General features: G+C 41.3%; 1 long non-coding RNA gene across 1 annotated transcript; it reads left to right on the top strand.

The window, feature by feature from the left end:
• Positions 1-1964: 1964 nt before the first annotated feature.
• LOC127906189 (uncharacterized) lies at positions 1965-4637 on the top strand. Its single transcript, XR_008060586.1, has 2 exons — positions 1965-2434; positions 2771-4637. It is a non-coding gene; the product is annotated as an uncharacterized LOC127906189 (long non-coding RNA).
• The last annotated feature ends 11552 nt before the right edge of the window (positions 4638-16189 follow it).

Here is a 16189-nt window from a genome sequence, read left to right as displayed (position 1 = left end):
TCATGCAATAAACATTTTGGATAATTCCCCTTAAATGAATTCCCTTTAAATCAAATGTTATTTGTCACAAAATAAAATAATAATAATAATAATAATTAGAGCAGCAGTAAAATAACAATAGCGAGGCTATATTCAGGGGGTACCGGCACAGAGTCAATGTACTGGGGCACCGGTTAGTTGAGGTAATATATACAGGTAGGTAGAGATAAAGTGATATTAAAGTGACTATGCATAGATAATAACAAAGTAGCAGCAGCATAAAAGAGAGAAGGGGGGTCAATGGAAATAGTCTGGGTAGCCGTTTGATTAGGGGTAGAAGCTGTTCAGAAGCCTCTTGGACCTAGACTTGGCGCCCCGGTACCACTTGCCGTGTGGTAGCAGAGAGAACAGTCTATGACTTGAGTGGCTGGAGTCTTTGACAATGACACCAAATGTTGATGACTGTAGAATTCAACTCTCCATTTCCTCCCTGAAGGCTGCGTAGGGTTGGGTGAATTGGTAGCCTTAAAACAATGCTGCATGTATCTGCTTCCGGGAAGATCCTGGCAGCCTTATTCTCTTGTGTGTGTAAGAACTGGCTGTGGCTCCACTGGCAATCCCAGCCTAGGAATGGCTGAAGCCACCGAAGTGAAAAGGAGAACCTTCTCTAGGGTCAAAGGGTATGTGTTTCCCTCTGAAAAAAAGAAGGGAAAGGGAGGGGGGGACATTAAAGTCCATAAGTAACACTTATTGGAGAACACGATACAGGGGCAAAAACAGAGTGAACCTTGCTGCTCACTAACTTCAGCAGTGTTTGGAGGTCAATGCTTAAAAATAGGAATTCAAAATAACAAAGCTCAGATACTTCCCTCAATTTATCTGTAAAAATGTTACAAGACGACACTGTTCACTGCGGCTATGGCCGGGGTTTGCGGCTAAGGAACATTAGCAAACAAACTAGTAACTAATTTAGCAATCCAGCCATGTAAATACCAGTATTCCTTTAAAAAATATATATATATTACTAGCTACATATATAAAATACTCCCTTGGCCTAATCAGACTTACAATATTAGCGACACAAAGTCAGGCCTAAGTTAATTGCACTGCTGTCTCAGCGTCTGAGCCTCCAACATAGCTGCATAGCCATGAACAGATCTGTCCTCTGTGTTAGCTAGCTGATAAACTTTATGATGAAGTAATAATAATAATTGTGGCAAACTGGTTCATAGTCACATGATTGCGGCAAACAATAGCTGTAGCATCAGCAGAGGCATTCGGGAAGTTAGAGGGACATAAATTGGGTTACTTACATTATTATTATGATGCCACAGTGGTAGGGATTCATTGATCTGGGTTTGAGAGTGTATAGAGAGAGTGCAAAAAGAAAAGAGAAAAGCAGATGGTTTGACCGTGTTTCAATTAGTGTAAAACAATGATGGCCGCATGCGTCATTGTGAGAGAAATTTCTAGAAGTGCCAGAAGAGAACCACCGAACGTCTACGCGCTGCAATCTCTAGATTCGCCATAAAGTCAAACCAACAGATCAGAGCCACACAGCAGCATGGATTATCAGCAACCCTTCTGCAATCCGGTAACAATTCTACTTTGTCATTATTTACATGTACTTTTCAGGCCCCATTATGTGTGAGTTTTGGGAGTCATTTTGATACTTCTTTTTGGTGTAATATTCCACAATATTTTTCTATTCTGGACGCACAGATTTTCCTCTAGCCAAGCATGCACTAGCACATCCGATGCAACTAAAATCAGGTGCAATGGGTCTGTTAGTGATGCATTTATTGGACTAGAATAAAAATGGGTTCCTCAGGAACAGGACTGAAAAACATTGAATAGGTCTGTCTATATTTCCTGTCATTTTCATATCCACCTTTGACACTTAACTTAAGTGATTGATATAATTAATGAAAGAAGGTAAGAAGAAAGGAAACTATAACCTTTTAGGGTGGGTTGCACCAACATGGTTTTAATTAATCTAGGAATAGAGCTAATCTATGTTTTGTAAATCTAGGTTTATAATTAACCAGAGATGTGTGGCACCACTTCATTTTAAATCTGGCTCAGTAAATCTATAATTAACGGTTTTAAACTATGATTAGTGACGTGTTGCACCAATATATGAGTTTTTTATTGAGTTGAAACGAAGTAGATGGGCCATTTTATGCGACACATTTAATGGATCGACACGGATGAAAGAAAAAAGGAACCCAAATGAAATGAAGGTGTGCTGGAAAAACGAAAAGCGAAAGCGAAAGCAAAAAAAGGATGCAGCAGAGGCGAGTGCTCTTTCAGACCGGAAGGGGCCTCCAAGGCTATTGATCCTCTCTCCCAGAAGATTTGAGAGATGATTCCCCAGCAGTTTGTCCCTCTCCTTAACTCTTATGATGACGACGGACAACTCGGCCCACCAATATTTAGTCAACATAAATAACTGGTAAATATCAATGACTATAATGCACGTTAAAACTAACGTACAATGTTAATGAACACAATCATCGCGGGATGAACGGTGTCAGCCACCGGTAACGTGTGGGTGCTTCATTTGCGCTACAGTCAATTATGTATGATTGCATGTATACTTATATTAAATATAACAGGAATATGTTAGTTCATGTAGAGACAAACTATTATGCTTATTTTTTTTATCCTAAAGTTAATTTCCGATCATCTCGATTTAGCAAACTAGCTGACTAGCTAACATTAGCCAGCTAGCTTTATGGGTGTTGTGACATGCGTATGAAATTGTAATTCTGGTTGTTTAATGGTTTAGGGACTCCTGAAACAACCAGCAAACCAGGCTGTCGTGATGTGAATCAGTGGATGTAAAGAATCTAGCTAGCTAAAGCATTTACTGCAAATTGAATGTACAATTTTGGAAGCTTGCCTTGCTGATATTTGCCATGCAATGTGTTGGATCCTGTGTTTTACATTATAGCCATTACCATATATATGATTGAATATTATCTGCTGTTGGCTTGAGTGGATGGATGTATGTATGTGTTATTTTTTTATTTATTTTTTTATTTCACCTTTATTTAACCAGGTAGGCTAGTTGAGAACAAGTTCTCATTTGCAACTGCGACCTGGCCAAGATAAAGCATAGCAGTGTGAACAGACAACACAGAGTTACACATGGAGTAAACAATTTAGCAAGTCAATAACACAGTAGAAAAAATGGGCAGTCTATATACAATGTGTGCAAAAGGCATGAGGAGGTAGGCGAATAATACAATTTTGCAGATTAACACTGGTGATAAATGATCAGATGGGCATGTACAGGTAGAGATATTGGTGTGCAAAAGAGCAGAAAAGTAAATAAATAAAAACAGTATAAAAACAGTATGGGAATGAGGTAGGTGAAAAAGGGTGAGCTATTTACCAATAGACTATGTACAGCTGCAGCGATCGGTTAGCTGCTCGGATAGCTGATGTTTGAAGTTGGTGAGGGAGATAAAAGTCTCCAACTTCAGCGATTTTTGCAATTCGTTCCAGTCACAGGCAGCAGAGTACTGGAACGAAAGGCGGCCAAATGAGGTGTTGGCTTTAGGGATGATCAGTGAGATACACCTGCTGGAGCGCGTGCTACGGATGGGTGTTGCCATCGTGACCAGTGAACTGAGATAAGGCGGAGCTTTACCTAGCATGGACTTGTAGATGACCTGGAGCCAGTGGGTCTGGCGACGAATATGTAGTGAGGGCCAGCCGACTAGAGCATACAAGTCGCAGTGGTGGGTGGTATAAGGTGCTTTAGTGACAAAACGGATGGCACTGTGATAGACTGCATCCAGTTTGCTGAGTAGAGTGTTGGAAGCCATTTTGTAGATGACATCGCCGAAGTCGAGGATCGGTAGGATAGTCAGTTTTACTAGGGTAAGCTTGGCAGCGTGAGTGAAGGAGGCTTTGTTGCGGAATAGAAAGCCGACTCTGGATTTGATTTTTGATTATGCAACATAGCTGACTTGAAACATTGTTAAAAGTATCAGGGCCATGGGACTTTCTCATGATGGAAAAATACAGAGAAGCATGAAGACAGTAACTGTTCAAATTAGTTGGGAGGGGGGCACATTCAGAGCGGGGTGTTGCGAGAACAAGCGGTCTTTTGTTAGATAACAGGAGCCAGGTGCGAGATAACGGTATGGAGCATGCGAGCCTGGATGTTCTTCACAAGCAACATTTACATCTATCAACAGAAGCGCCAAGAGGCGGGGACCCGCCTGAGCGCCTGCAATAGGCTGAGCAAGTTTAAACCATGCCCAGTCTCTACTGTGATAGGCCAACAGACGGGTTGGAACTGTCTATCACAGTATAAAGAATACTGTTTTACATACATCTTGTCTGTTCCCTGTTCTGCCCTGCGTGGTATTACAGTGAGCCCGTATATACGAAAGTTGCATTTGCCATTTATTACTTAGCTAATAAAAAATACATAGTATAAAATCGGTGACTCATTGTTATATTTATCCTGATACCAGATTCGAATTTACGCAACTCTAACAAATGCAGAAAGATGAAGTAACGTAGTTATGTTCTTGCTTATTGTGCAGTGGAGGATACAAATACCTGTATTGTAGCCTGTACATTTAATATATTCACTGATCATGTATTCTACCTTGGCAAATAAAGGTGCAGTTCAGGTATGAATGTCTTTGAGATTATTTCCGTCACTCCTGGTATTGGATATATCAAATTCCAGTGTTTGAATGATGCTGTGTCTGCATTACAATTATACACTTCAACAGTGTTTAACAATCTTGGTCCCGGGACAATGGATACACATGGTTCCCTACGACTAGAAAAAGGATTTAACTACTTAAAGGCTGATTTGTAATTCATATATATATTTAAACAGAACACTACACTTCCTATGCATCATGTAAATACTCTAAAACCAGTTAATCACAATATCTAATGCCCTTCATTTGCATTGATCTGATTAACACAGGATAGGTTTAGTATTTCAACCAGTAGAGAATGTGAAACTCTTTATTGAAAGAAGTTCATTATCCAAGTGTTATAAATACATACATTATAAATATAATTGTAATATTGTAAATTCAAGTTCAATCTGTATTTCAATGCACATCTGTTGTGCATTATAAAAACAGAGGAAGAAAGGAGGTGAGAGATGTAAGAGACGGAAAGGGAAAGAGGTAAGAACATACGAGCAGGGAAGGGAGCATATAATTTATGAATCACAGTGCTCCCCAAATATTCTCTCAGTTCATCACAATTGCATAATTGCGTCTAGTCGGCCCGAAGTTTATCTTAAAAGCGGGTGAGGTGGCTGATGGGACTGGGGGTGGCATCCTCTCTCACATCAAAACATATCTAAGGACGAGCGACAGATGGAGAAAGAGCATGTTTAAGCCTTGTGTTTTTATTCTAACATTGTCATAATCAGGAGGTGAAATGCAAAACTGACCTTTGATCATTAACTCTGGGACTACAGCATCTCTTTCTGTTTTTCAATGTAACGCATCTCTTTAATAAATGTTCCTGTTGATCTGACCAAGGAATCTTTCACCTCTGATCATGCTGTGCCCTCTATGCAGCCAGTTCAGTTGCGGAAGGGGTTCACCAACACAGCTGATATAACCTTGAGGATTTAGGAAGAAGAGGAGAGAGGGATGAAGGAGAGACTTATTGATAAAATAAGGTAGTTACAGAGACCGTGTTCAACATTAATCTGTGTGTGGCCTCTCACCTGGTGTCCGCACCACGCTGGCTGCAAACAGACACACGAGGACAAACAATATAGTATAGTTATAGAAATAATTTAGTGTTTTACTATTCTCCATGGTTGGCCCTCTTGCCTATTCTTTGAAGGTGGAAGGAGCCACAGTATTATACATGAGCCTGTTACTGCATAACACAATCCAATCAGATTGATAAATGGGTGTGGGTTATAGGGTGTCTTTGTTTTTGTACAGACTTCACCCTCACCTGAGAAGAAGAAATCAAAGGGAGAGAAACTGGGAACTGAATAACTTCAGTTGACAAAAGTAAATGTAAGAATACTCTTATTGCAATGTGAATGGCTCTTAAAAGAGCCTTTGGTTGTCCATAGTGTAGTCTATGGTGTTGCCAGGGAACAGAACCCTCTTCAAAGAAGTAGGAGGTGAATATCTCCTGTACACAGATTGCCTCTTGCTGCGTTGTTGAACCTCATCCTTGAAACATCCTGCAGAGCAGCAGACTCCTCTGGCACATGGCGGCGAGCTGCAGATCCCCTCCTCGTTCTCGTGTCCATCCTCAAGAAGTTATGCAGGACAAAAGTGTGTTGTGTAGCCTTCACACACCTGAATTCCTCCAGGAGGCAGTCCCAGATGGCCCTGGTCACCCAACCTTGCAGTGCCCTACACGTTAACTGTAGGCAATTGTTTTGAAGGAATCTCCAGTTACAAGGTATCTAGGAATATGGAAGATAATGTAATTATTTGACTTTTACATCACCAGGTCACTGTGGATTACTAAGGTATAATATCCCCGATAACAAATCATGATAACATTGGATTAATAGATGCATGGGCACACATATTGACAATAACAGGATCATATCAAGGATAGCATCACAAATGAATACATAAATACCACTCGAAGCTTGATGATGAGTTGATCATTTGAGTCAGCTGTGCAGTGCTAAGACAACAACAACCTTCACCCCTTTGAGTCCCCAGGACAAGGACTGAGAACCACTGTTCTTCATTGGAACCTCTTCATATGTAGATAGGCTTTCATAGCGCTCTTTAACTGAGGAAGGATAACCTCACCAGAAACAGACTTCATTATAGTCAAATTACACCGCACTGAATATTATGTTACTATTATCTCCGTCCTCACTTCTAGGGTAAGGTACTACACAAAAGTACCTGCCCTATCCAGAATACAGTCGTGGCCAAACGTTTTGAGAATGACACAACTTAATTTTCCCAAAGTCTGCTGTCTCAGTTTGTATGATGGCAATTTGCATATACTCCAGAATGTTATGAAGAGTGATCAGATGAATTGCAATTAATTGCAAAGTCCCTCTTTGCCATGCAAATTAACTGAATCCCCCCCCAAAACATTTCCACTGCATTTCAGCCCTGCCACAAAAGGACCAGCTGACATCATGTCAGTGATTCTTTCGTTAACACAGGTCTGAGTGTTGACGAGGACATGGCTGGAGATCACGCTCTCATCCTGTTTGAGTTCGAATAACAGACTGGAAGCTTCAAAAGGAGGGTGGTGCTTGGAATCCTTGTTCTTCCTCTGTCAGTCAAGGTTACCTGCAAGGAAACACGTGCCGTCATCATTGCTTTGCACAGAAAGGGCTTCACAGGCAAGGATATTGCTGCCAGTAAGATTGCACCTAAATCAACCATTTATCAGATCATCAAGAACTTCCAAGGAGAGCGGTTCAATTGTTGTGAAGAAGGCTTCGGGGCACCCAAGAAAGTCCTGCAAGCGCCATGACTGTCTCCTAAAGTTCATTCAGCTGCGGGATCGGGGATCCACCAGTACAGAGCTTGCTCAGGAATGGCAGCAGGCAGGTGTGAGTGCATCTGCACGCACAGTGAGGCGAAGCCTTTTGGAGGATGGCCTGGTGTCAAGAAAGGCAGCAAAAAAGCCACTTCTCTCCAGGAAAAACATCAGGGACAGACTGATATTCTGCAAAAGGTACAGGGATTGGACTGCTGAGGACTGGGGTAAAGTCATTTTCTCTGATGAATCCCCTTTCTGATTGTTTGGGGCATCCGGAAAAATAGCTTGTCCGGAGAAGACAAGGTGAGCGCCACCATCAGTCCTGTGTCATGCCAACAGTAAGCATCCTGAGACCATTCATGTGTGGGGTTGCTTCTTAGCCAAGGGAGTGGGCTCACTCACAGCAACTTCTCCCAACCATCCAGGAACAGTTTGGTGATGAACAATGCCTTTCCCAGCATGATGGAGCACCAGCTACCTATCTATACAGTATGTGAAGTTGACTAGATAGCTAGCTAGCCAACTAGCTAGCTCATACATATATATATATTTTTTTAAATTAAATGAAATGTACTTACTTGAATAGGTTCTCCCAGCCATGTGGACAATTGGAAACAGGGAAGCAACGTTTGTTTGTCACCAGAGCGTTTTAGAGGATATTATTATTGAACTATGTACCCATTTAATAACTAGACCTTCATACAAACGTGCTATGCTGAATTCTTGACGCACAATGGACCAAATAGGCCATGTAGGTTCTAGGGTGGGCTCGATAGACAAATAGGCCATGTAGGTTCTAGGGTGGGCTCGATAGACAAATAGGCCATGTAGGTTCTAGGGTGGGCTCGATAGACAAAGAGGCCATGTAGGTTCTAGGGTGGGCTCGATAGACAAAGAGGCCATGTAGGTTCTAGGGTGGGCTCGATAGACAAAGAAGCCATGTAGGTTCTAGGGTGGGCTCGATAGACAAAGAGGCCATGTAGGTTCTAGGGTGGGCTCGATAGACAAAGAGGCCATGTAGGTTCTAGGGTGGGCTCGATAGACAAAGAGGCCATGTAGGTTCTAGGGTGGGCTCGATAGACAAAGAGGCCATGTAGGTTCTAGGGTGGGCTCGATAGACAAAGAGGCCATGTAGGTTCTAGGGTGGGCTCGATAAACAAAGAGGCCTGTGAGGTGTAAATGAAGCCAGGTATGCCCATGTGGTGGCATTCAGACTAGATGCAATCATTTTCCAATTTAAATTCCTTAAATACCTCTGGTCCTAGGGTAACTTATGTGAAAGTAATAATTCACCTATCAATTCTCACCAAGGAACGGTTACAATGGAACGAAACCATTTCAATGGGAAGTGAATTGCAATCACCAATCGGCAAAGACCGCTGGGCAATGCAGGTGTACTAGGCATAAAATGTGTCAGTTGCTATCTTATCTGAGCGTCACCGTTTCAATAACTACGTTCAAGTTAGCCAACACTTGCAAAACTGTATGGAACGTCATTTGGGTCATAAAGCACGTGTTAAAAATGCAATCTTTTTTAATGCTACGAGTGTAAAGTAAGCAGGTTCAGGAGCTAAATTAACGCGGTCACTCGTTAAGTTAACGCACGTTAAATTAATTTGTATGCGCGAAATCACAACATTTTATGGTATTGCGTGTTTTCTGGATACTGAGTCTGATGCACTCACGCACAGATAAAGAACATAGCTACAAATCATTCCAAGCAAACAGTTTGAATTACACTTACTCGATCTTCCATAATTATAACAAATCGTTTATTTCATTTTCGTGCTTTATCAGAAAATACTTTGATATCACGGATATAGTGTTATATAAATATTCATACACATAGCTCATATATTATACAGCGCTAAGCTAATCCGCCTGACTCAAGTAATCTTATGTACCCCTGCTAAAACAGGAACTAGCTCACACAGCCAGCAATAAAACTACCCCCCCCTAACACTATCTCCTTAGCTCTGTTGTCTCACCACCCCAGGAAACAAAGATCTTCCATGGCAAGAACACATACACCCAGCCATAAAACTGACCCCCTCTGCTCTCTTGTATCAGATTTCCTGACACACAAATACCTTCTTGAATGAACACACACACCTTACTCCCCCTCTACTGGTCGGGTGCACAGAACAAGAAGACTCTGATGTGCACAAATGGGGCTCCTGCTCTGGCAAGAGCAGGTCCGCCTCCAACCCTTTCGGGACCAGTCAGAAGGCGTCACGACAAGACTCTGCCTACTTTATTCTATGTATAAAAATGAATGTAAACTTTGTATAAGTTCTCTTTTTCACCTGACTCCTTATCGGGTTATATGAACTAGATCCGTGCACTATGTAGAACAAGATATCTTTGACCAATAAACAGCCTTTTTGTTACAACTGAAATCCACTCTGTCCAGCGCCCGTGATTTGGTCTCGACTCTCCAGTATTTAAACACTAACAATAGTGAGGCAGCCCTAGCCTAATGGGGTGATGTTTAGCAACTGTTAAATTGTTAAAGCAAGATGTTTTTAATTTTGGCTAATTTATAAAAAAAATATATTAAAAAATGAAAGACCTTATTTACATAAGTATTCAGACCCTTTGCTATAACACCCGAAATGGAGCTCAAGTGCATCCTGTTTACATTACATTTACATTTACATTTAAGTCATTTAGCAGACGCTCTTATCCAGAGCGACTTACAAATTGGTGCATTCACCTTATGACATCCAGTGGAACAGCCACTTTACAATAGTGCATCTAAATCTTTTAAGGGGAGGGGGGGTGAGAAGGATTACTTTATCCTATCCTAGGTATTCCTTAAAGAGGTGGGGTTTCAGGTGTCTCCGGAAGGTAGTGATTGACTCCGCTGTCCTGGCGTCGTGAGGGAGTTTGTTCCACCATTGGGGGGCCAGAGCAGCGAACATTGATCATCCAAGAGACATTTCTACAAATTGATTGTAGTCCACCTGTGGTAAATTCAATTGATTAGACATTATTTGGAAAGACACACACCTGTCTATATAAGGTCCCACAGTTGATAGTGCATGTCAGAGCAAAAACCAAGCCATGAGGTCGAAGGAATTGTCTGTAGAGCGCTGAGATAGGATTGCATTGAGGCACAGATCTGGGGAAGGTTACAAAAAAGGTCTGCAACATTGAAGGTCCCCAATAACCAAGTGGCCTCCATTATTCTTAAATGGATAAAGTTTGGAACTACCATGACTATTCCTGGAGCTGGTTGCCCAGCCAAACGGCGCAATCGGGAGAGAAGGGCCTTGGTCAGGGATGTGACCAAGAACCTGATGGTCTTTATTTTATTTAACCTTTCTTTAACTGGGCAAGTCAGTTCAGAACAAATTCTTATTTACAATGATGGCCTGCCAAGAGTCAAAAGGCCTCCTGCAGGGATGGGGGCTGGGATTAAAAATATGACAAAACACAACAAGAGACACAACACAACACTACATAAAGAGAGACCCAAGACAACAACATAGCAAGGCAAAAACACATGGCAGCAGTACAAAACATGGTACTAACATTATTGGGCACAGACAACACAAAGGGCAAGAAGGTAGAGACAACCATACATAATGCAATGCAGCCACAACTGCCAGTAAGAGTTTCCATGATTGAGTCTTTGCATGAAAAGACTGAGATTAAACTGTCCAGTTTCAGTGTTTGTTGCAGCCCGTTCCGGTCGCTAGCTGCAGCAAACTGAAAAGACGAGAGACCCAGGGAGGTGTGTGCTTTGGGGACCATTAACAGAATGTTAGACGGGTGTTGTATGTGGAGGATGAGGGCTGCAGTAGATATCACAGATAGGGGGAAGTGAGGCCTAAGAGGTTTTTTTTATAAATAAGCATCAACCAGTGGGTCTTGCGATGGGTATACAGAGATGAGGAGTGCAGTGATCCAGTGCCTTGCGAAAGTATTCATCTCCCTTGGCGTTTTTCCTATTTTGTTGCATTTCAACCTGTAATATAAATAGATTTTTATTTGGACTTCATGTAATGAACAAACACAAAATAGTCCAAATTGGTGAAGTGAAATCATCTGTCACATAGAGTCATTAAAACTCATTTTTCAACCACTCCCCAAATGTCTTGTTAACAAACTATAGTTTTGGCAAGTTGGTTAGGACATCTACTTTGTGCAAGACACAAGTCATTTTTTCAAAAATTGTTTACAGACAGATTATTTCATTTATAATTCACTGCATCACAATTCCATTGGGTCAGAAGTTTACACACACAAAGTTGACTGTGCCTTTAAACAGCTTGGAAAATGATGTTATGGCTTTAGAAGCTTCTGATACCTGTGGGTGTATTTCAAGGCCTACCTTCAAACTCAGTGCCTCTTTGCTTGACATCATGGGAAAATCAAAAGAAATCAGCCAAGACCTGTAGACATCCACAAGTTTGGTTCATCCTTGGGAGCAATTTCCAAACACCTGAAGGTACCACGTTCATCTGTACAAACAACAGTACGCAAATATAAACACTATGGGACCACGCGGCCGTCATACCGCTCAGGAAGGAGACGCGTTCTATCTCCTAGAGATGAACGTACTTTGGTGCAAAAAAGTGCAAATCAATCCCAGAACAACAGCAAAGGACCTTGTGAAGATGCTGGAGGAAACAGGTACAAAAGTATCTATATCCACAGTAAAAAGAGTCCTATATCATCATAACCTGAAAGGCCGCTCAGCAAGGAAGAAGCCACTGCTCCAAAACCCGCCATAAAAAAGCCAGACTACGGTTTGCAACTGAACATGGGGACAAAGATCATACTTTTTGGAGAAATGTCCTCTGGTCTGATGAAACAAAAATAGAACTGTTTGGCCATAATGACCATTGTTATGTTTGGAGGAAAAAGGGGGAGGCTTGCAAGCCCAAGAACACCATCCCAACCGTGAAGCACGGGGGTGGCAGCATCATGTTGTGAGGGTGCTTTGCTGCAGGAGGGATTGGTGCACTTCACAAAATAGATGGCATCAATAGATAGATAGACATCAAGAAAGCCAGTCAGTTGTTAATTGACAGGTTTTTCCAACACTTTTGATAAACAGGACAATATAGAAATAGGCCTATAACAGTTTGGATCAGCTTGATCTCCCCCTTCAAATAAAGGATGAACCGTGACTGCCTTCCAAGCAATGGGAACCTCCCCTGAGAGGAGAGACAGGTAAAAACAAATGTCAAGAGATATGCTTGGAGATGATAGGGGCAGCAACCTTAAAGAAGAAAGGGTCTAAACCATCTGACCCAGAAGTTTTTGGGGTCAAGTTTAAGGAGCTCCTTTAGCACCTCGGACTCAGTGACTGCCTGCAGGGAGAAACTTTGTAGCGGGGCAAGGGGAAAAGAGGGAGGAGCGTCGGGACTAGTCGCATTTTAAGGGGTGGGAGATGAGGAAATGTTGGACAGGCAAGGAGGCATGGCTGAGTCAAATAGGAATCCTGCCTTAATGAAGGGGTGATTTATAGTTTCCGAATGCATTGTACAGGGTCAGTTTCAATTCCATATGTGAAGGGTTACTGGAGTGATCGAGGTAGACATAGGGGTAAGGTGACTAGGCACCAAGATATATGAAAAACCGAGTAGTAGCAGTGTAAATTATGATTGTAAGTGACTTTGTGTGCAACTGTGCGTGTGTGTATTGAGTATAAATGTGTGTGCATGTGTTGTGTGTGTTGGAATGTCTGTGAGAGTGTAGAGTCCAGTAAGTGTATTTATATTTATTATGGATCTCCAATAGCTGCTGCCAAGTCAGCAACTACTCTTCCTGTGGTCCGGCAAAATTAAGGCTGTTATACAATTTTAAAAACATTACAATTGATACATTACAGAATTCACAACACACTGTGTGCCCTCAGGCCCCTACTCCACCACTACCACGTATCTACAACCCAAAATCCATGTGTGCATGTGTGTATAGTGTGTGTGTTATTGTGTATGGGTGTGTGTATGCATGTGTCTGTGCCTATGTTTGTGTTGCTTCACAGTACCCACTGTTCCATAAGGTGTATTTTTAAAATCTGTTTCTTAAATCTGATTCTACTGCTTGCATCAGTTACCTAATGTGGAATATAGTTCCATGTAGTCATGGCTCTATGTAGTACTGTGCGCCTCCCATAGTCTGTTCTAGACTTGGGAATTGTGAAGAGACCTCTGGTGTGGAGGTCGACCGATTAATCAGCATGGCCGATTAATTAGGGACGATTTCAAGTTTTCATAAAACTCGGTAATCTGCATTTTTGGACACCGATTATGGCCGATTACATTGCAATCCACGAGGAGACTGCGTAGCTGGCTAACCACCTATTACGTGAGTGCAGCATCAAAATGACCTTGTGGCTGCAAAGAGCCAAGGAAAGTTGCTAGCTAGCATTAAACTTATCTTATAAAAAACAATCAACCTTCACATAATCACTAGTTAACTAGACATGGTTGATGATATTACCAGTTTAACTAGCTTGTCCTGCATTGCATATAATCAATGTGGTGCCTGTTAGTTTATCATCGAATCACAGCCTACTTCAACCTCGCCAAACGGGTGATGATTGAACAAAAGCGCATTCACGAAATAGCACAATCGTTGCACCAATGTACCTAACCATAAACATCAATGCCTTTCTTACAATCAATGCACAAGTACAGTATATAATTTTAAACCTGCATATTTCGTTTTTTTTTTTATCATGTTAGCAGGCAATATTAACTAGGGAAATTGTGTCACTTCTCTTGCGTTCTGTGCAAGCTGAGTCAGGGTATATGCAGCAGTTTGGGACTCCTGGCTCGTTGCGAACTGTGTGAAGACCATTTCTTCCTAACAAAGACCGTAATTAATTTGCCAGAATTTTACATAATTATGACATAACATTGAAGGTTGTGCAATGTAACAGCAATATTTAGACTTAGGGTTGCCACCCGTTCGATAAAATACGGAACGGTTCGTATTTCACTGAAAGAATAATCGTATTGTTTTCGAAATGATAGTTTCCGGACTTCACCATATTAATGACCTAAGGCTCGTATTTCTGTGTGTTTATTATATTATAATTAAGTCTATGATTTGATATTTGATAGAGCAGGCTAAGCGGTGGTAGGCAGCAGCATGCTCGTAAGCATTCATTCAACAGCACTTTCCTGCGTTTGCCAGCAGCTCTTAGCAATGCTTGAAGCACAGCGCTGTTTATGACTTTAAGCCTATCAACTCCTGAGATTAGGTTGGCAGTACTATAGTGCCTATAAGAACATCAAATAGTCAAAGGTATACGACATACAAATGGTATAGAGAGAAATAGTCCTATAATAACTACAACCTTAAACTTCTTACCTGGGAATATTGAAGACGCATGTTAAAAGGAAACACCAGCTTTCATATCTTCTCATGTTCTGAACAAGGAACTTAAACTTTTTTACATGGCTTTTTTACATGGCACAAATTTCACTTTTACTTCCTTCTCCAACACAGTTTTTTGCATTATTTAAACTAAATTGAACATGTTTCATTATTTATTTGAGACTAAATTGTATTTATGTATTATATAATGTTCATTGTTCATTCAGTATTGTTGTAATTGTCATGATTACAAATACAAATCGACCGTTTAATCGGTATCAGCTTTTTTTTGTCCTCCAATAATCGGTATCGGCATTGAAAAATCGTAATCGGTCTACCTCTACTCTGGTGGCATTTATTTTGGGGTATGCATGGGTGTCTAGCTGTGTGTGTGTTAGTCGTTTAAACTAACAGCTCGGTGCTTTCAACATGACAATACCTCTCACAAATACCAGTAGTGATAAAGTCAATCTCTCCTCTACTTTGAGCCAGGAGAGATTAACATGCATATTATTAATGTTTGCTCTCTGTGTATATCCAAGGGCCAGCCATGCTGCCCTGTTCTGAGCTAATTGCAATTTTCCTTAGTCCCTCTTTGTGGCACCTGACCACATGACTGGGCAGTAGTCCAGGTGCAATAAAACAAGAGCCTGTAAGTCATTCCTTGTTGAGAGTGCTGTTAAGAAGACAGAGCAGTGCTTTATTATGGACAGACTTCTCCATTTTAGCTACTGTTGTATCAATATGTTTTGACCATAACAGTTTACAATCCAGGATTACTCCCAAGCAGTTTAGTCACCTCCATTTGCTCAATTTGTGTGTGTGCTGTTTGGAAGTCATGACCATGAACACATCTTGCTTTAACAATTTAACATTCGCTAAACAGCATACCCGTTAGGCTACTGCATCCTCTGCGACCTCACCTGTGATATCAAAGTCATTTTTGATAAGGCAAGAAAATAAAATTAACGATTTGGTATCATTTTGATTATGGAAGATTGAATAAGTGCGGTTCAAACTCTTTGCTTGGAATGATGTGTTGCTATCGTCTCTATCTGTGCATGAGAGTGCATCCGACTCCGTCTCCCTAACAGAAAATACGTATAACAACGATGACCTGAGTCATTATCAGAGAAACGACATTTTTCAGAGAAACGAAACTTATGGAAGAGAAAACAAAATAGTAAATCATTTACGAATGCCGCGTTCCACACAACTGGGAACTCGAAAATCTCCGACATCATTTTGTTCAAAACAAATCGGAACTCGGAAAAAATACTAGCTCCGACCTGGAATTATCGATTTGGACGGTCAACCAACTCGTAATTCCACCTGGGGAACTTGTGCCTCTTTCTCGAGCTCCGACTTTCCGACCTGAAGATCA

This window comes from Oncorhynchus keta, chromosome 11 (genome assembly GCF_023373465.1).
Source record: "Oncorhynchus keta strain PuntledgeMale-10-30-2019 chromosome 11, Oket_V2, whole genome shotgun sequence".
NCBI lineage: Eukaryota > Metazoa > Chordata > Actinopteri > Salmoniformes > Salmonidae > Oncorhynchus > Oncorhynchus keta.
Note: the sequence above shows the minus strand (reverse complement) of the source record. Positions and strands in the feature narration are given on the sequence as shown.